Source organism: Ochlerotatus camptorhynchus, unplaced genomic scaffold, assembly GCF_037179485.1.
Source record: "Ochlerotatus camptorhynchus isolate MF236.1 unplaced genomic scaffold, CSIRO-AGI_Acam_v1.1 ptg000040l, whole genome shotgun sequence".
NCBI classification, from domain to species: domain Eukaryota; kingdom Metazoa; phylum Arthropoda; class Insecta; order Diptera; family Culicidae; genus Ochlerotatus; species Ochlerotatus camptorhynchus.
Window position 1 is genome coordinate 452,832 of NW_027040531.1, and position 16,572 is coordinate 469,403.

The 16,572-nt window shown below is 38.6% G+C and overlaps 1 protein-coding gene across 1 annotated transcript in view; it reads right to left on the reverse strand.

Moving 5' to 3' along the window:
- Positions 1–14,131, reverse strand: part of LOC135713013 (neuronal acetylcholine receptor subunit alpha-7-like) — a 382,027-nt gene extending 367,896 nt beyond the window's left edge. The window contains exon 1 of the mRNA XM_065236096.1: positions 13,024–14,131. The gene's annotated coding sequence lies outside the window, so the exon portion shown is untranslated. The remainder of the gene's footprint in view (positions 1–13,023) is intronic.
- Between the last annotated feature and the right edge of the window lie 2,441 nt (positions 14,132–16,572).

A 16,572-nucleotide genomic window follows, 5' to 3' on the forward strand; every position in this document is an offset into this window, starting at 1 on the left:
AGTACGAAAAAAAAGGCAAGCACAAATTAAAAATTTCATGCATACCGGAACGAGTGCTTCTGCATATTTGATGCCAACACCGTGAAACTGCACTCTTCCCGCCTGGCAAATTCAATTAGGCAGACAGCAACCGGTAGGCAATGCCACGCTGGTAATTGACATGTTGATGTATGTATAACTGTATTAGCAAAAAGTTAATTACGCAGAACTTTTTCTCCCTGGGACAGCTTTCGGCCTATGGAAACAATGTGTTCACGCGTACATGCAAAAGCACCAGCTACCGATCGCTCCCGGCGAATTGGTGTTGCAGTGCCGTTACTTCACTGCATGTGCATTTTGCATTATAAATATGTCACATCCCAGCACGAGATCATATCGACCCAAAAGTTCATCGAAAAATGTTCAATCCCGGGCCCACACCTCTGGTGGTGACCTGTTTTCTCCGTTACACTTTTAGCTAAAGGACTAAACTTTTCCATTTATCTACATACTACTGCCGAAGCACGCGGCAATAGAGTCTGGACAGTTGCCACTCAGCCATCCACCCACCAACCCACCACCCACCATCGCTCTTCTGGAACTGAAGGACTGTAGAGGTGGTCCGAAATCTGATTTGGTACAGCGTTCATTGTTTCTACCCCTAGTTACATGTACTAGCTACTAGGCGTTCTACATTCACGTAGCTTTCTGATGGTAGTAGCAACTGGCAGAGTAGCAATAACCAGTCAGTGTCAGTGGTGGTAGAAGATTGCTTTTTGCTCCGCTCTCTGTCTCTCTCCATGTGGCTATTTATAAATATTTGAATCGATAACAGCTAGTATCTACAACCGGCAGTATAGTTTCGATTGAGTTCAATAATGGAACAAATCTCTGATTACTGTGGGGGAATCATTTACACACTCGAAAATTGTGCTCACTACAGAACACTTCAACGGAAGAGGATACTTTTACAAAAAAACACACATCAGTATGAAATGATGTAATTCCTTTAACGGAATGGAATTCATATATAGATTGGTTAGGATAGATTTGGAATAAATTTCATGAAGCATGAGACATTTTTTATCTTTTCAGTAATATCTTACAAATTACAAATGAACTGTTACTTCCTACGTGTTACGTCTTCGTCAATGCCTCTACCATTTTAACCAGAGCTGTCATGGTAATAAAGGGCTTGTTACTCACTGATTTTTCATATGTGCGATCGACTATCTCAAATCCATGCGCTAAAGGAATTCTCATGAAGTTTTTGGGACTGCCCTGAAATCAATGCATCTGTCAAAAAAATCTTTAAATTTCCTTGGAAATCTGTTGATTTATAATGCTAAATTATGTCTGAAGTTTTTTAGCATTTCAGGATTTCTCTAAACTCCCCTTAAACTCCCAGAACTTCTTATGGTTTCTCAAAAATTTCCTGAAGCTAAGAGTGCTATCCTGAATTCATAGAATTTAACATTTACAGATCTTTAAATTTCCCAAAAAAAAAGTCTGAACTTTCCTGAAGTTATTGAGACTGACCTTAAGATCTCTAAGCGTCTCTGTAGATCTCTTAAGTTAACTTTTAAAAAGTTTCCGCAATTTTTCTTGAGTTTTTGAGACTTTTCTAATGATTTCTTGACATCTCTTAAGTTTTCTGAATATCCCCGAAGTGAAAGAAGTTCTTAAAGGTTCTCAACATTTTCCTGAAGCTAATACAGGTATACCTCGGTATAACGTTACTGTCGCTTTTGACTTCCATCGCTGATTTCTAGCTAACAATCATTAAATCAAACGAAGTAACAACACCATCGGATATATGAGACAATCCCCCATCTACGGTTATGCTGAATTGTTATTTGTGAGATATCGACGATGGAAGTCAAAAGTGACAGTTACGTTATATTGAGGTAGACCTGTACTGCCGGTAATCGCAAGTCAGTCCCATCTGCATTTTTATCAATTTTGAGTTAGCATCATTATTCTGTTTATCTTTCTATGTTTTTTGAGATGTGCTTTTGAAAAAAAGGTGGTTTGTTCAAGAAAAATGAAAAACAATTCCAAGTCAAATTGTCCCACAGTGAAAAGTAACCGCAAGTCAGCCCTATTAGAAAAAAATGGATTTCATTAAATAAACTATAAAACAACGTCACAGATATGTTTTTAGGATTGCATCTATAGAATTAAATTTGTTAGACAACACATCGCATCATGAGATTTGTCTCAAGACAGATTTTTCCACGTTCCTTAGGGTATCTAGAACATGTCCGGATGTGGCCAATATAGTGCTTACGATACTCAGTTTGACCGCCAATGGATATGGCTTTGAATTCTCATGTGATTTGATGTATCGATTGATAGATTTTGATTTTAAAAGGATTAACCACTTCCCCGGGAATACCCGGAACATGTCCAGGTGTGGCATCATGACTCTTATTGATCTTATTTTTCAATTCTCATGTGAATTGATTTATCGCATGGTGGGTTTGGTACGTTTGGCTCTGATCTGATGAAGACCCATACTCACCGGAATATGTTCCAGCCATTGCTCTGGAACCAGCGGAACAAATCCAGAATCAAACAATAACGTTCTTTGCGACCATGGTATCTTTCTACTGTTCAATACTGTGCTAAACTAATGCAGCATCGTCATGGAATTGTGACTGACTTGCGTTTATTTTTCTCATTGACGTTAAATGTAATCGTATTCAGAGGCGAACCAGCCTTTAGGCTGACAACCTCGTAAATAAAGAAAAACAAAATGTAATCGCAAGTCAGTCCCACTCAGATTTTGGCGATAAAATAAAAATTTCACGAAATTTTATCCTATTTTTTTTTTTGTAAATATAGATGCATTCTATCACATGGTACATTTATTTTTAAATTTATCCCTCTAAAATATGTGTTAAATCAGAAAACTTGTAAAATCTTTGACCGCTGTTTTCTCATTTCCAGGTTTTTACAGATGGGACTGATTTGCGATTATTGGTAGTGTAGTGCTATTCTGAATTCATAGAATATAACATTTACAGATCTTTAAACTGCTCCAAAAAAAAAAATCTGAACTTTCCTAAAGTTATCGAGACTGGCCTTAAGATCTCTAAGCGTTTCTGGAGACCTCTAAAGTTAGCTTTTTGAAAGTTTCCGCAATTTCTAATAAGTTTGGGAGACTTTTCTGATGATTGCTTGACATCTCTTAAGTTTTCTGAATATCCCTGAAGTCAAAGAACTTTTTAAAAGTACTGCAATTTCCTTGAAGCTCATGACTCTACCTTGAGGTTGAAGCACATTTTCCAGAAATTTCCTCATTGTTCCGCAGTCTGTTGCTGAAACTTCCTTGATTTGTTTTCCGTGCTGAGCACCAATGCTACCGACGCCAGGGAGGCAGCTCCCACACCTGGACCATACCTATCGACACATCAACTCATGAACCGAGGACCAACGGCTTTACTTCCCTTCCGAAGGAAGACGTGATCAGAAATGTTATGCCTCAGAAAATCCCGGCGACGCCGACTGGGATTGAACCCAGGGCTGCTAGGATGAGAGGTAATCACGCTTACCATCACACCACCGGCACCGCTTTTGTATTTCTTTTCATTCTTCGAAACTTCTTCCTACAATGTTTGTGAACCTTCATGAAGTTCTCTAATCTTTCGTGAAGTTCTCGCTTCTCTTTTGATGATGTTCCTGGAACTGCACTAAAGATCTCTAAACTTCCCACGATTAATAAATTTCCGAGAATTTATCACAACTTCCGAGACGTTTTTGAAATTGTTAAGTTATCTAAACTTCCCTAATTTTCTCAGTTATTTAAATTTACCTGTGTTATCTGAGTTTCCCTGAAGTTCCCGGAATTTTCTTTATAATCTGGGAATGGCTCTGAGTTCTCGAACTCAACTGAAGTTTTGGCATCTTCTGGCATCTTCTGGCACCTTCCTGAAGTTAAAGGAACTGCCCATATGCTCTTTGATCTCCACTGAATTTCTAGAAATTTTATTAAAATTTATCTAACTGCGCCGAGGATATCGGAACTTATCTAAAAGACCTTAAAACTTCTTGGTAGCTCTTGAGTTTCCCTTAAAATCTCAAAACTTTCATTAATTTTTTAGAAAATCCATGTAATTCTCAGAACTTCTTGAAATTTTCTGCACATTTTCTGATGTTAATGGATCAAACATAATGTTTTCATAGTTCTCCTAAAGTGCTCAGAACTTAATTAAAATTCGCACAATTGTTCTGGCGATCATGGGACTCCCAACTTCTTTGAAGTTTCAGGACTGTTCTAAAAAAACTGTAGTGTTCCTGCATTTTTTTTCAGAAGGTAACCAACAAACAATTACAGCTTCTAAGCTTACTTTTTGCAGTTTTGTGATGTAAAGCAGCTGCATATAAGTTGTGAATTCAACTACAGGTAAATGCTGTCAAAATAATAAGAATAGCGCCTTTTCTGCATTTATACAACTATTATTCAGCTTGCCTTCTTCTTCTTCGCATGCTAAGCTGATTGCTTATCGCATGTTAGCTTATTGCGTGTTCTCAACTTAGTGTTCTACATGCACTTCCACAGTTATAAATTTAGAGCTTTCGATGCCTGTGCCATTTTTACATTAGTATAATTGTGTGGCAAAAGTACAATCATACTACTTTACCTATGCCCAATGAAGTCGAGAAATTTTCCAACCCGAAAAAATCTTAGACCGGACCGGGAATTGAACCCAGCCACCTTCTTCGGCATGGTCTTGCTTTGTAGCTGCGCCTTTACCGACTGAGCTAAGAGAGGCCTCATAAAAGGGAGCTAAGGAAGACTGTGAAAATGGTATGAGTACCCGAGCAAAGGATTATACCAAATTGATAACAAGTTCTGATACCCGGTTATATCACATATCTGATACCCGGTTGGGATATCACAAAAATAACTGATTTAGTTATAATTGAAAACATCTTGATAACAAATCTTGTGATCCATGCCAATTTTATTAACAAAATTCAAAATTATTTTATAGATTTGGTATTAAAGCCTTACGCTGATAACTGAAATATAATTGGTAGTGGTTTTTTTTCATCACCATGTGGATAATATTTGAAGTTTGGAACTAACCTTGCATCATATTCTTTCATGATACCAACTGATTACAAAATTATTCGAGATTGATAACTAAATTATTTATGCGATAATAACTGAAAACAAAATGATGTCTGGAATAACAAGACTTGTTTTCAAGATGATATCAGGTTGTTATTTTACTTTGCTCGGGTAGCACCTATTCAGCATTTATGCAATTATTATTCAGCTTGTCAGTCAAATTGAATAACAGTAGCTATTAAACGCTTACTCTACTGCTATATACATGTTTCTGATGAAAAAAAAATCTTATAGCTGCAATTTAAAGCTGATAAAAAGTGTATATTACTCATCTCATGGCATGTACCCAACTAACATTTTCAGTATACGTAAATGCTTTATCAATTTCGATTTTACAGCCTCAAGCTGCAGTGAATCATTATACGATATGCGTCAATTTTTACACAACCTCTGTACAAGAAAGTCTGGTGAACTTAGACAGCTAGTTTTGCTCACATTAGACAACACTTAACTCCATGCATGTTAACGCTTCTACTGAGCCGATATTCAGCAATTTAACTGAGTATAAAATTGAATGGCGTTTATTCATCATTTTACCAGCTACTAAATAATCACTATACCGCTTTGTCGCAAAATAGAGTTAAATATGGTGTGTTAATTGATGATAATGAATGATGTAATACAAATCCGTTTTATTTAAATAAAGGCGACCTGAACATGCACAGGAATTAACTGAAATATTTGATTAGCTGGAGCATTTGAATACTTCCTGATCAACGTCCTCATTTGAGAATATCTTAGAAACGACACTTGAATTTCTGAACAGTTGAAGATCTTCACAATAATACTTGATAAAGCAAAACCATCGATCAGTTGAAAATCTACTGATCCACCATCTTGAAAGAACATCTGAGCGACGGCATTTGAAATTGTGATCCATTGAAGATCTTCAGAAAAAAATACTTTACGAACCTGCAGAATTGAAAAATAAATCCAACCAACTTTACTGAAATATTCCGTTAGCTAAAAACGTGTTCAATACTGCCATCAACAGAGAATATCTGAGGACGTCATTTGAATAATTTAAGATAGTTAGAAGTCTTGAAAAAATATCCAGAGGATTTTATTAAAATCATCATTAATTAAATTTTGATCTTTTAAATTCTTGATGACCAACCTGCTGTAGCAGCACCGGTGGTGTAGTGGTAAGCGTGATTACCTCTCACCCCAGCAGGCCTGGGTTCAATTCCAGTCGGCGCCGCCGGGATGTTCTGAGGCATAACATCTCTGATCACGGGAAGTAAAGCCGTTTGTCCCCGGTTCATGAGTTTATGGGTCGATAGGTAGGGTCCAGGTGTGGGAGCTGCCTCCCTGGCGTGGGTAGCATTGGTGCTCAGCACGGAAAACAAGATCGACAGAAAACAAATCAAGAAAAAAAAATGACCAACCTAAAATCTTGGAATAATATGTGAGTGACGACATTTAAATATTTGAACAGATGCAGATCTTCAGAATAATAAGTCTTGAAAAATATCCGGAGGATTTCATTGATGTTTTATTGGACCTACAAAAAGTTCTCTAAAATTCAACGAAGATTCTTAAACATCTCCGAAAGCTCATGAACTTCCACAGAGTTTCTTAAACTCAAGCTCAGTTTCATAAACTCCAACGAAGCTCCCTGAATTTCTTTCCAATAGATTTAGCTTTTCCGAAGCTCCCTCCCATGTAACATGGCAAGATTCATCGATTTTTTGATTGTTCCACAGCTTATACGAGCTACAACTGATTTCAATCAAGTTTGCTAAACTTGTAAGAATCTCCTTTAACTCATACAATGTTCTCTGCACTTCATCAAACCAGTAACACTGGTAGATCACCTTCTCGTGGTGCGTTACAGGATTTTTCAACTATCAAAGGAACACATTTTAGTACTTGTTACTTGTTATGCCTTGTTAATAGTTACAAGACTCGGAGAAGTAGTCGCAACGCCTGTTGGATAATTGAAATCAAATTTAAAATTGAAATTAAAAATTCCTCAAAGAATGGATAGTTTTGGATAAACTTCACTGGGTAATGTTTGTGAACCTTACCCAATTGCTCAGCGCTTATCTACTTTAGTGTAAGGTAAAAATGTATGTTGCTGATATTTCCTAATGAACTCGGCCGCAAGTTGCAAATCAAATTGACTTGTGTCTATTTTGCGGATTTGGGTAGTTAGAATATAAGAAAAGCGATACTGGTTTTGAGAACGCAATTTCATTTGAATATCTTAACTAACCAGGGCCCAAACAATCGTCACGTCGTTCATAGTTTGCTATCATAGCCTGAACAATGCGTAAAGAGCAAATCGAAAACATTGGAACTCAATGAAAGCCTAAGTACTTTTTCGTAGCTTATAGTTTTCGGATTTGCAAATCGCTCCTGTACTTTCCGAAAATTGTCGTCGTCGGTGCCAGGTTTGAATGGTTACAACAACTCGAGTAACGGTATGATGTGATATGAGGGACTCGGTGGCCTTAGAGCAACCGTTTTTGCTTACTGAACAAAACATCATGAGTCTAATCTCAGACAAATCCTCATTCAAGATTCGTCAATCGTTTTATTTGTTAATATGACTATATGGTAATAACAGCAACTCGATGATTAAAGAGGAGATCGTTTGCCTAATGGCAAATTTTTTTGCATAATGAGCTGAAGATCGTGGATTCAGTCCCAAGCTTATTCGCATTATATGATCATAAGGACATCAATTCAGCTTATCGTTTACCAAAACGAACCCTGCTGCAAACCCAACCCTCTTACCCAACATCCTAGTGATTCGTCGTGAAAGTGCAGAGGATTTCACGGCTTGCATCAAAACGAGTGTCACGTCAATACATTCCTACCCGTTTCTTTCTTGACCTGTGTTCGGGCGCTGCCGGGTCTGGTATTGCCTAGTTTGAGATTACCAGTTTTTACACATTGTGGATGATTGCTAGTCCCAAGCATCGTCTATTGGTTCTCTGTGTAATTACAGCTGATATGGCAATAGCAGAGTAGCAACCGTGGGCGGTCAATCATGCTCATGCTGATGCTGATGTTCTCTGAACTTCATCCAAGTTCGATATTATTTTTTATCCAAGCACTCTATATTCGACCAAGATCTCTTAACCTCCGGAAAGATCCTGAACATTCAAATAATTGAGCATCCGACCGAAACGAGGTTTCCAGGAAGTTCTTTGAGCTTTTTTGAAATAAGTCTTTAAAGAAACAACATTGAAGTTCTCTAAGCTGAGTATACGAAAATCTCTGAACTTCCACGAAGTTTGCTCAACCTCTACGTTATTTTCTAAGCTTCAGTGAAATGCCTTGAACTTCTACGAAGTTTGCTGAGCTTCAACAAAGTATGCCGAACATTTACGTAGAGATGAACTAGCCTAAGGCTAAAAATCTCTTTAATAAAGAATTAAAAAAAAAAAACATTTACGAAGACCCTTAAATTTTTCAAAATTCCCTGAAATATAACGAAATTCTCGAATTGCTACCTAATATGCTAAACTTCTTTAAAGTTTCCTGAACTATCAACAATTTCGTTGATTTTCATCGAAGTTTCCCGAACTATTCCAAGTCCATTAATTTATAACAAAGGAGCTCTGAAAACAAAAGAAAGTCCAAGAAATTGTATGAAGATTCCTGATATTAAACAAACTTCTAAGAATTTTACCCCATTTTTGTACAAAACTCCCTGAATGTCAACGAAACATTCTGAAGCTCTTCGAAGGTCCCCAAATATCTATAAATTTTTCTAAATTTCTAAAATGTCCCTAAAGTTTTACGAAGTTCAATGAAGTTCTTGAAAATCCGAATTACAACAAAAGTTGCTAAATTTCAACAACGTTTGATGAAGTTCTGTAAAGTTCTCTGAACTTCTACAAAAATGACAAAACTCTACAGTCTAAACGATATTCTACGAACTAGCTCTAAGAAGTTCACTGAGCTGTAAAAAAATTTTCTAAACATGTATTTGCAGCTCTTCTAGAAAGTTTCCCGAACTTTTAGCTCCTTGACCTTCTACAAAGTTGTCTTAATACTACGAAGTTCTTTTATGTTCAACAATGCTCCCTGAACTTTTACACTGTTTTCAGAAATTGCATGATGTTCTCTTAACTTATAAGAATTTATCTCGACTTACTAGAAGTTCTCTGAATTTCAGTAAAGTCTCAATTTCATTAATCTGAAATATTGAATACTTTCGACCGACCGTAAATTTTAAAAGTAGACATGGAAAGATAATTCTTCGAACACAGCTTAACAGCTTAGAGTGCCTCTCAGCTTTGTTGATTTTCATAAGTAATGAAATCTATAAAATTTTTTTTTGCTACGCTGCAATCTTCCCAAAAATGATAAATTTTCTCTATTTTTCCTGCTATGATAAGACCGTGAACTAGATGCTGACACAACGCTAACCCTGTACTAGACCCAGACAACCATAAGTCGTATAACCTTGTATAGACAGTATCGTAAATTGCTACAGTTTAAGTCAAAATCACACTTAAGAATGGCATACCTCGCATTATGTTTGTGTTAAATCTTATAGAATGCAAATTTCCGACGTACTGCATTACTAATTAAATCGGATTACATCGTAAGACTTTTCAAAATGAATTGGTTATTACAGATTAAATCGTATATGATGTTAAATCAACTCGTTTAAAATCAAATTACAATATGCACGTATATGGCCTCTACTTTGGTACGTATAAGCCATTTCTTTGCATTTTATACGAATTGTTTGTTTGTATATATGTTTGTATATCACGAAAACAACTTTGAATATACGTGCATTCTGGTTGTCTGCAGAATCCACGCTTGAGGCACCCGGCATTGGAACCACGAGAAACGCGACAACCAAACAACCGAAATCAGCATTATCACACTTGGCAACAACAATAACCGCATGGAACTTTGACAGACCCATACATTGCAGCGTACTTTGGACACCGAGTAAATTGATGATCAGCAATCATCGCTACAGCAGTTGGCGAACGACCAATTACCAACCGGAGGACTTTGCTGACACGACAGCACCGAGGAACAAAATTAGTTGAAGAACGCAGGTGGCAGTCAGTCTTAATCAGCACACACACACACAAAAGGGATATTCAGTAATCTTAACCTAGATGTGGCGAAGACGTAATAGTTTTCGAACTAATCAGTCGCACCCCACACTACAACGATGAATGAGTAAAATCAGGAAAATCAATTTTGTCTCAATCAATATAAATGAAAGTAGCAATTTAGCTGGTTAGAGGCTGAATAAGCCAGAATTTAGCTACAAAAGGCAATGTTCTGCATTAGCTGTTCTTCAACATAAGCACCCTCCAAAGGCACGCCCCTTTTTCAGTCAGAATTGGATTCCTTAGCAACAAAATTAAGCAATGACACCGATAATAATCATGCATCAGAACCCTAGTCTTAACCATTTCAAACTATGGAACTACGAATAGAATATTAGGAATCACATAGATAAAGACTTACTGACTTTTTTTTTCCTTGGTTGAAGATCATCCTTGGTCCAGGCAACAAGGCATAAAAAGTAGCAAGGACTAATATGTGTTTATGTCTTGTTCCCGTAGTTTGAAGTAGTCAGGACTAAAAATCGGTGGTAGATCTTACATCCCGTAACGTACTACGAAAAGGTGATCTACCCACGATACGGGGCCTTAATTGTATCATAATTAAAATGTAACTTTCTGTGTTCTTTATTATAATTCGATATTTATTCGTTGAAGAAGCCGCTTTCACAAAACTTTTGATGCAAAAACATCTAGTTTATGCTATTTTTTTTTTTTTCTAAAGAGCTTCAAAGTTAAACTGTGAAAAAACCCGGTTCAAATAGGCACTGTGTACTAGAGTGATGCAAAATTTGAAATTTTCGCTCCACAATACTTAAACGATTCCAAATCGGATCCTGACTAACCTCTCAAAATTTGAACCCATTTGGTGAGAAACTGAGATGGCACAAACCATTTGAAGTTTGTATGGGAATTACTATGGGAAAACCAAGATTTTTGTTCATGTCGATCTAATAATTCACCATATCGGTCTGCTTTAAAAGCTTTCAACTGTGCTTGTAGGACCAACTTTGCTAAAGATCACTTTTTGATCAAATGCAAGGACCGAAAGTTATCAATGGTTCAATGCGCTGATGTCTTATGATCATGCTCAATCAACTGCTCAGCAGGCAACATTGGTGTTTCTGGGGCGTTGAATAGGACACAAAAATCATGGCTACTATGTAACACTGCAAAATACAGTGTTGCCTACAGAGCAGCTGCTTGATCATGTCATAAGTTTACTAATCTCTTAAATAATTAATAACTTTTTCCTGTCTCGTTTTACATAGAAACGATCTTGAGCAAAGATGTAGCTGAGAAAATTTTCTATAAGAATAGCTATCGAACTGTTTCCCAGCTCAATATGGAAAAAGACTAGAAGGCAATGAACAAAAAGTTGAGATTTCCCATAGTAATTTACATGTAAACTTCAAATGGCTTGTGCGAAGTCTGTTTCTAACCAAATGAGTTGTAACTTTGGAAGGCTTATCAGGACCCGATTTGAAACCATTTAAGCACTGTGGAGCGAAAAAGTCAAATTTTGCATCAGTCTACTGTGTACCTTATTCAATATGTTTTGCATTTTAAATAAAAAATTTAAAAGTAAAGACAGCTACAGCAGAACTTCAATTATCTTCACTGAAGCTTCTTCCACTAAATGTTCCATCAAAGTTGCACAATCAAGCATCCAAAGCGTATAACGTAAGCCTGCAACGCTCAATCCCCTATCTCAACTCACATCAGATATGCTTTTGCTTAAATTCACAACCCATTCAAATCAACGGAGTTCAATTCAGATGTCCTGTTCTAAAAATCAACCCACATCCCATAAATCCACAACCACCATGCCCAAACAGCACCTACTACTACCTTTTTCAAGCAACAGCTTCCTATTCAGCATTTCCTCTCCGTTTTCATAGCCTCGGGGACAAACTGCACAACTCAAAAGCTTTGACCAAATACTGACGGTAGCAAAAAGCAAAAAAAAAACACCGAATCCATGTCCAACATTCTTCAGCAACCGAGCCAGCATCTCGCCATCCGGATCCAGAGCATTCTCATGAATGAAACCCCCAGCAGCACCGACCGAAAATCACTTTCCGTGAGTGGATGGCTCCACTGCTGGTGGTGGACGTTGATGTTACTGGCTTCGGTTGGGCATTGTCGTACAAATGAAAAATTCACCCTGTTGTAGCAAGATGTTCTCTCTTCAATGCTATGCTCCAGATAGGGGGGATGGGAAAAACAGCGCGTGTAGACGCACTGAACAGAAAAAAACGTAAGCATCAATTAATGAGATGGAGGTGCAGCAAGTTTCGTGTTTGTCGAGGGCTTTTTTACCACTTTTCGAATCAGGCTCATACAGCAGGCTTCCTCGAAGAGGAATGATGAAGGACGACGGTGTGGGGAGTAGGAGCCCAATTGTAGTCCGATTCAGAAACAGGTTGTTGGGAGGATAACCAAAGAAGAGAAAAGTTGAATTTTTAGAACACACTTTTGAAGGACAAATTTTTATGCGCTCGGCGTTTCATTGTTCTCGGATCGAGGTGGTGAACACGCATACACCGACACAGGAATTGAGTCACTCCGCTCCGCTGTTCCGCTTACTCGGAGACGGGGGTGTACGAACACTGTTACACACAGCCCCGCGCTCAATGCCGTGGGGCTAGGCTAGGAAAATTGTCCAACGTCCTTCGATCGGCTTTTCCAATTAACTGGACGCATTGTTTAATGTTGGAGTATCCGTTAATGCGAGTAAATGCACTACGATCGGTAGCCTATCTGGAGTAATCGAACTTCAACTGGGCAACAACTACACACTCTACTAAGGGTGGGGAATAAGACTAGGATTAATTTCCATATCATTACCACATCTTTGCAGTGGAGCATTATCACAAAACACCAGCGGGAAGCACTCGAACACACGGCACATTGTTGGTGAGCGAGAGAGCTATTTTTCGAAAAATGCTATCCTGCACACACACACACCGCATGTGTGTGCGAATTACGTACCGAACGGACAACACTCACAGCAGCCCTTGTTTCTTCCGACAAACTGCCAAACTCCAGGGGCTAGCAACGGCCAACTCGAACTGCACAGCACTCTCTCAGCTGCTCTGGATTTCCAGAGCCAACTCCGACTCTTCCGCTCTCTTTTCGGGCTCACGCTCACGCTTTTTCCTGTGTGTGCTGCACACTTTTCACATGGCTCGATTTTCACTCCCACAGATTTTCCATCAAGCAAAAATTTCCCACTGATCAGTCTTTCTCGATTTTTCAATCTTCAATTTTTCACACTTCACACCTTTATCGCGCTGGGTTGGTTCTTCCACGGCATCCACAGTGACGGCCACACACGACCACTCCAGAAAATTCCACTCAATCACGAGCAGATTGCTCGGTTTTGGCTGGGGGCCCACACTCACAATTCTTCAACCGAAAACCACTGGATGCTTTCCACTAAATCCATTTTCTTCCTGCTGCTGCTTCTGCTACTTCTGCCGCTTCACGGAGGTCCTAATCCGACTGGTAAAACTCATTTCAATCTTCTATCTCCATTCCCCAGAACCACAATTACAACATCCTCCAATGCTTCGGCATCTTCTAGGCCCAATTTTCGCTGTCACTACCAGCACCACCGAAATGGGAAAACCGTTCACCAGCTCATCTTCAACAGATTTTCCTCCTCCCCCAATTCCACCTGGCACTTTCAATGCCAATCATTTTTGCTTTGGGTTTTTTTTTTCCTTATTCGCTTCACCAGCCACCCGCACTCCTCACTCTGGTTTCTTTTGTTCCGACCTTTTTTGTCCACCGGAAAATCCTTTTTCGAAACGCGTTTTCCTTCCCCCTTTATCGCGATTTACCTCACGAAGATAAAAGGTGGCTAATAGTGATCAAATCAAAAAGAAAAAGTATACTCTCACTGCACATATATTTAAAGCATTAAGTAACAAATTTATACAAAAACAACAGCACGACCCTAAACCGGAACACCAACTGGAGCACAGGCTCCGAATAGCGAGCCAGTTTGGCAAGCCAGGATATCCCCCTGATTTTAGCACACGTTCACTCACGGGAGCCGGATTCTCTCACTTTGGCCAGAGCGGGTCGGCACCAGCTGGCTCCCAGATTTAGTACACCATCGTGTCTCTAGTGGACCACGTGTGCAACAGAACGGGCCAGCAGCATCCCGAGGCTGGAATTCATGCGCGCGACCCTGATGGTCCATATACACTCACCCTCAGAGCCGTCAAATGCAGAGCGCACCCACTCTCTACGAGCTCCACAACCGTGAGAAAAACTCTCTCGAGCTCTGATAAGAATGCAAAAATAAAAACAAACTGACCCGCTAGCATTTCCCCACACAAGACCTTTTATACCGCTGGCAGCACTGCCCGTGAGCACCACCTTTCACGTGACACAGTCCCCAAACCTTTAGGTGTGTGACTGTCCGTTCAACTCTCGCTCCCCTTTGTTCCCTCAGCAGTCAATTCGCTCGCTCTCGGCGTATTCAGCCCCATTCACAAATTCAGTGATAACGCAACAACCCTGTGCGGGTTGTGGAGCGCCGTTGCCTAGCAATCCGCTCTCTAACTCGCATCGGATTCAGGATCGAGTTGGCTCGGTGCTCAACAGTTTTCCGCTCCCGCGCGCCAAAGCAAAAATCCTTTTTCTTAACGTCATCCACCAGATACATATGACGGAGATGAGTGAACATCCAACACACGTACAATTCGGATTTGTCCCACATTCGCAAAAAGAGCAGGTGCGTGGCACGCAGCAAATGGTTGGGAAACACAGGTGGGTGGGTTTTTGGGTGGGAGGTGGAACGGAGCCAAAGGAGAGACGGCAGCAGCAGCAGGCTCAGCAGGATGATGACGAAGCCGAGTTTTCTCAATGACGTTGCTCCTGTGGCGGCAAATACGCACGCACGCACGCACGCACGCTTTTGCTCAGTTCGTTGTTCTGGTAGGTGCGATGAGCTGCTACACTGCTGTGGGAAACAATGGCTGCGAGAAAGCTCGAGGTCGGCGATGGTTGAAAATGTTGTAGGTTATGTCAGGGATTTAATGTATGTGGAAAAATAATTGGTGGAAATATCAGTAGTTGAAGAAATAATTAACAGCTTGTTTTCAGTGATGCAGCGGTACGATTACTGGGAATTTCCCATAATAATTCAGGGAAACCTACCATCCATTCTGGGGTTCTGTGTATTTTATTCTTAAAGGGCAGTAAAGTTATATAAGTATATTTTTCCCAATTTTTTAGAAAAATCAAATCTTTTTCTATTGAAGTGGTAAGTTTCCCCTTAAGACCATTTAAGTGATTTAAAGCCGTTAAGGTAATATGTAATAAGCTACTTTAGCAATTGTAAGGATATTTTTTTTGTGTTTTTACGTTTTAAAAATTATATCGGTGTTTTCTAGAATCTGTTGAGGTTTTTCAGACCATTTTTCAGCGATTTGAGCCCATTTTTTAAACCATTTTGTCTAATCTATTTTGTCGTTTTGATATACCCCATGCGATTCGATTACAGTTTCTCTGTTTTCACATAACTTTTACACATTTAAAGTCGTTTAAGCGCAATTTTGACGGTTTTAGTGTTTCTTATCATGTAAGGAATTTTTTTTTGTTATGTTGCTATTTTGACGTTTTTAAGCCGATTCAATACGTTTTGACTTATTCATAATGTATAAAACCCATTCCACGCCAAATCGGTCAGTCACCAAACTTGACTATCTTCGATCTGGATGAAACTTGGCACATATTTTCAGTATGATAGACCAAGTATTTTCCGCAGGAGAGGAGACCCTTTTGACTCAAGGGTAATTTTTGAAAAGGGCCTATGTGTTTTTGCACACATACTTTAAAAAAATGTAGTTCGAAAACAGTTGGTTGTAGAAAAAAAATTACTAAGAAGGAGTTGTAGGACACTAATAAGGCTTTATGAAAAAAATATACACGGAATTTTTTTTTTCTTTTTTTTACAAAATTGAAATAACAAAAAAAACGTATTTTTGATTTTTTTTTTTATATTTTTAATAAAAACTAGAATAGAAAGCAGAAGTTTTGAAAACAACTCCAGGATGGACAAACTTTTAATAAAAAAGTTTTTCTAAGAGGAACTTTTAAGGCATTTTTGAAACTTTCATTATTTACGGAAAAATTTTCAGTTTGATGTCAGTATATGATTATAAAAATCATTTTAAATGATAGTGTTCATATAGATTAACTTCCTAAATATAACCGTTTTCGAGATATTTCAAATTTACTTTCATCAAAATCAATTTTTTGTAGAAAACATGCCCTTTTCGTAAGTTATACGTGATTGTCCATCAAACATGATAAGTTTTGCAAGAAATGCATGTACTTACCTTCAACTTACCCTTGCACCAATAGACTATTGGAAAATTT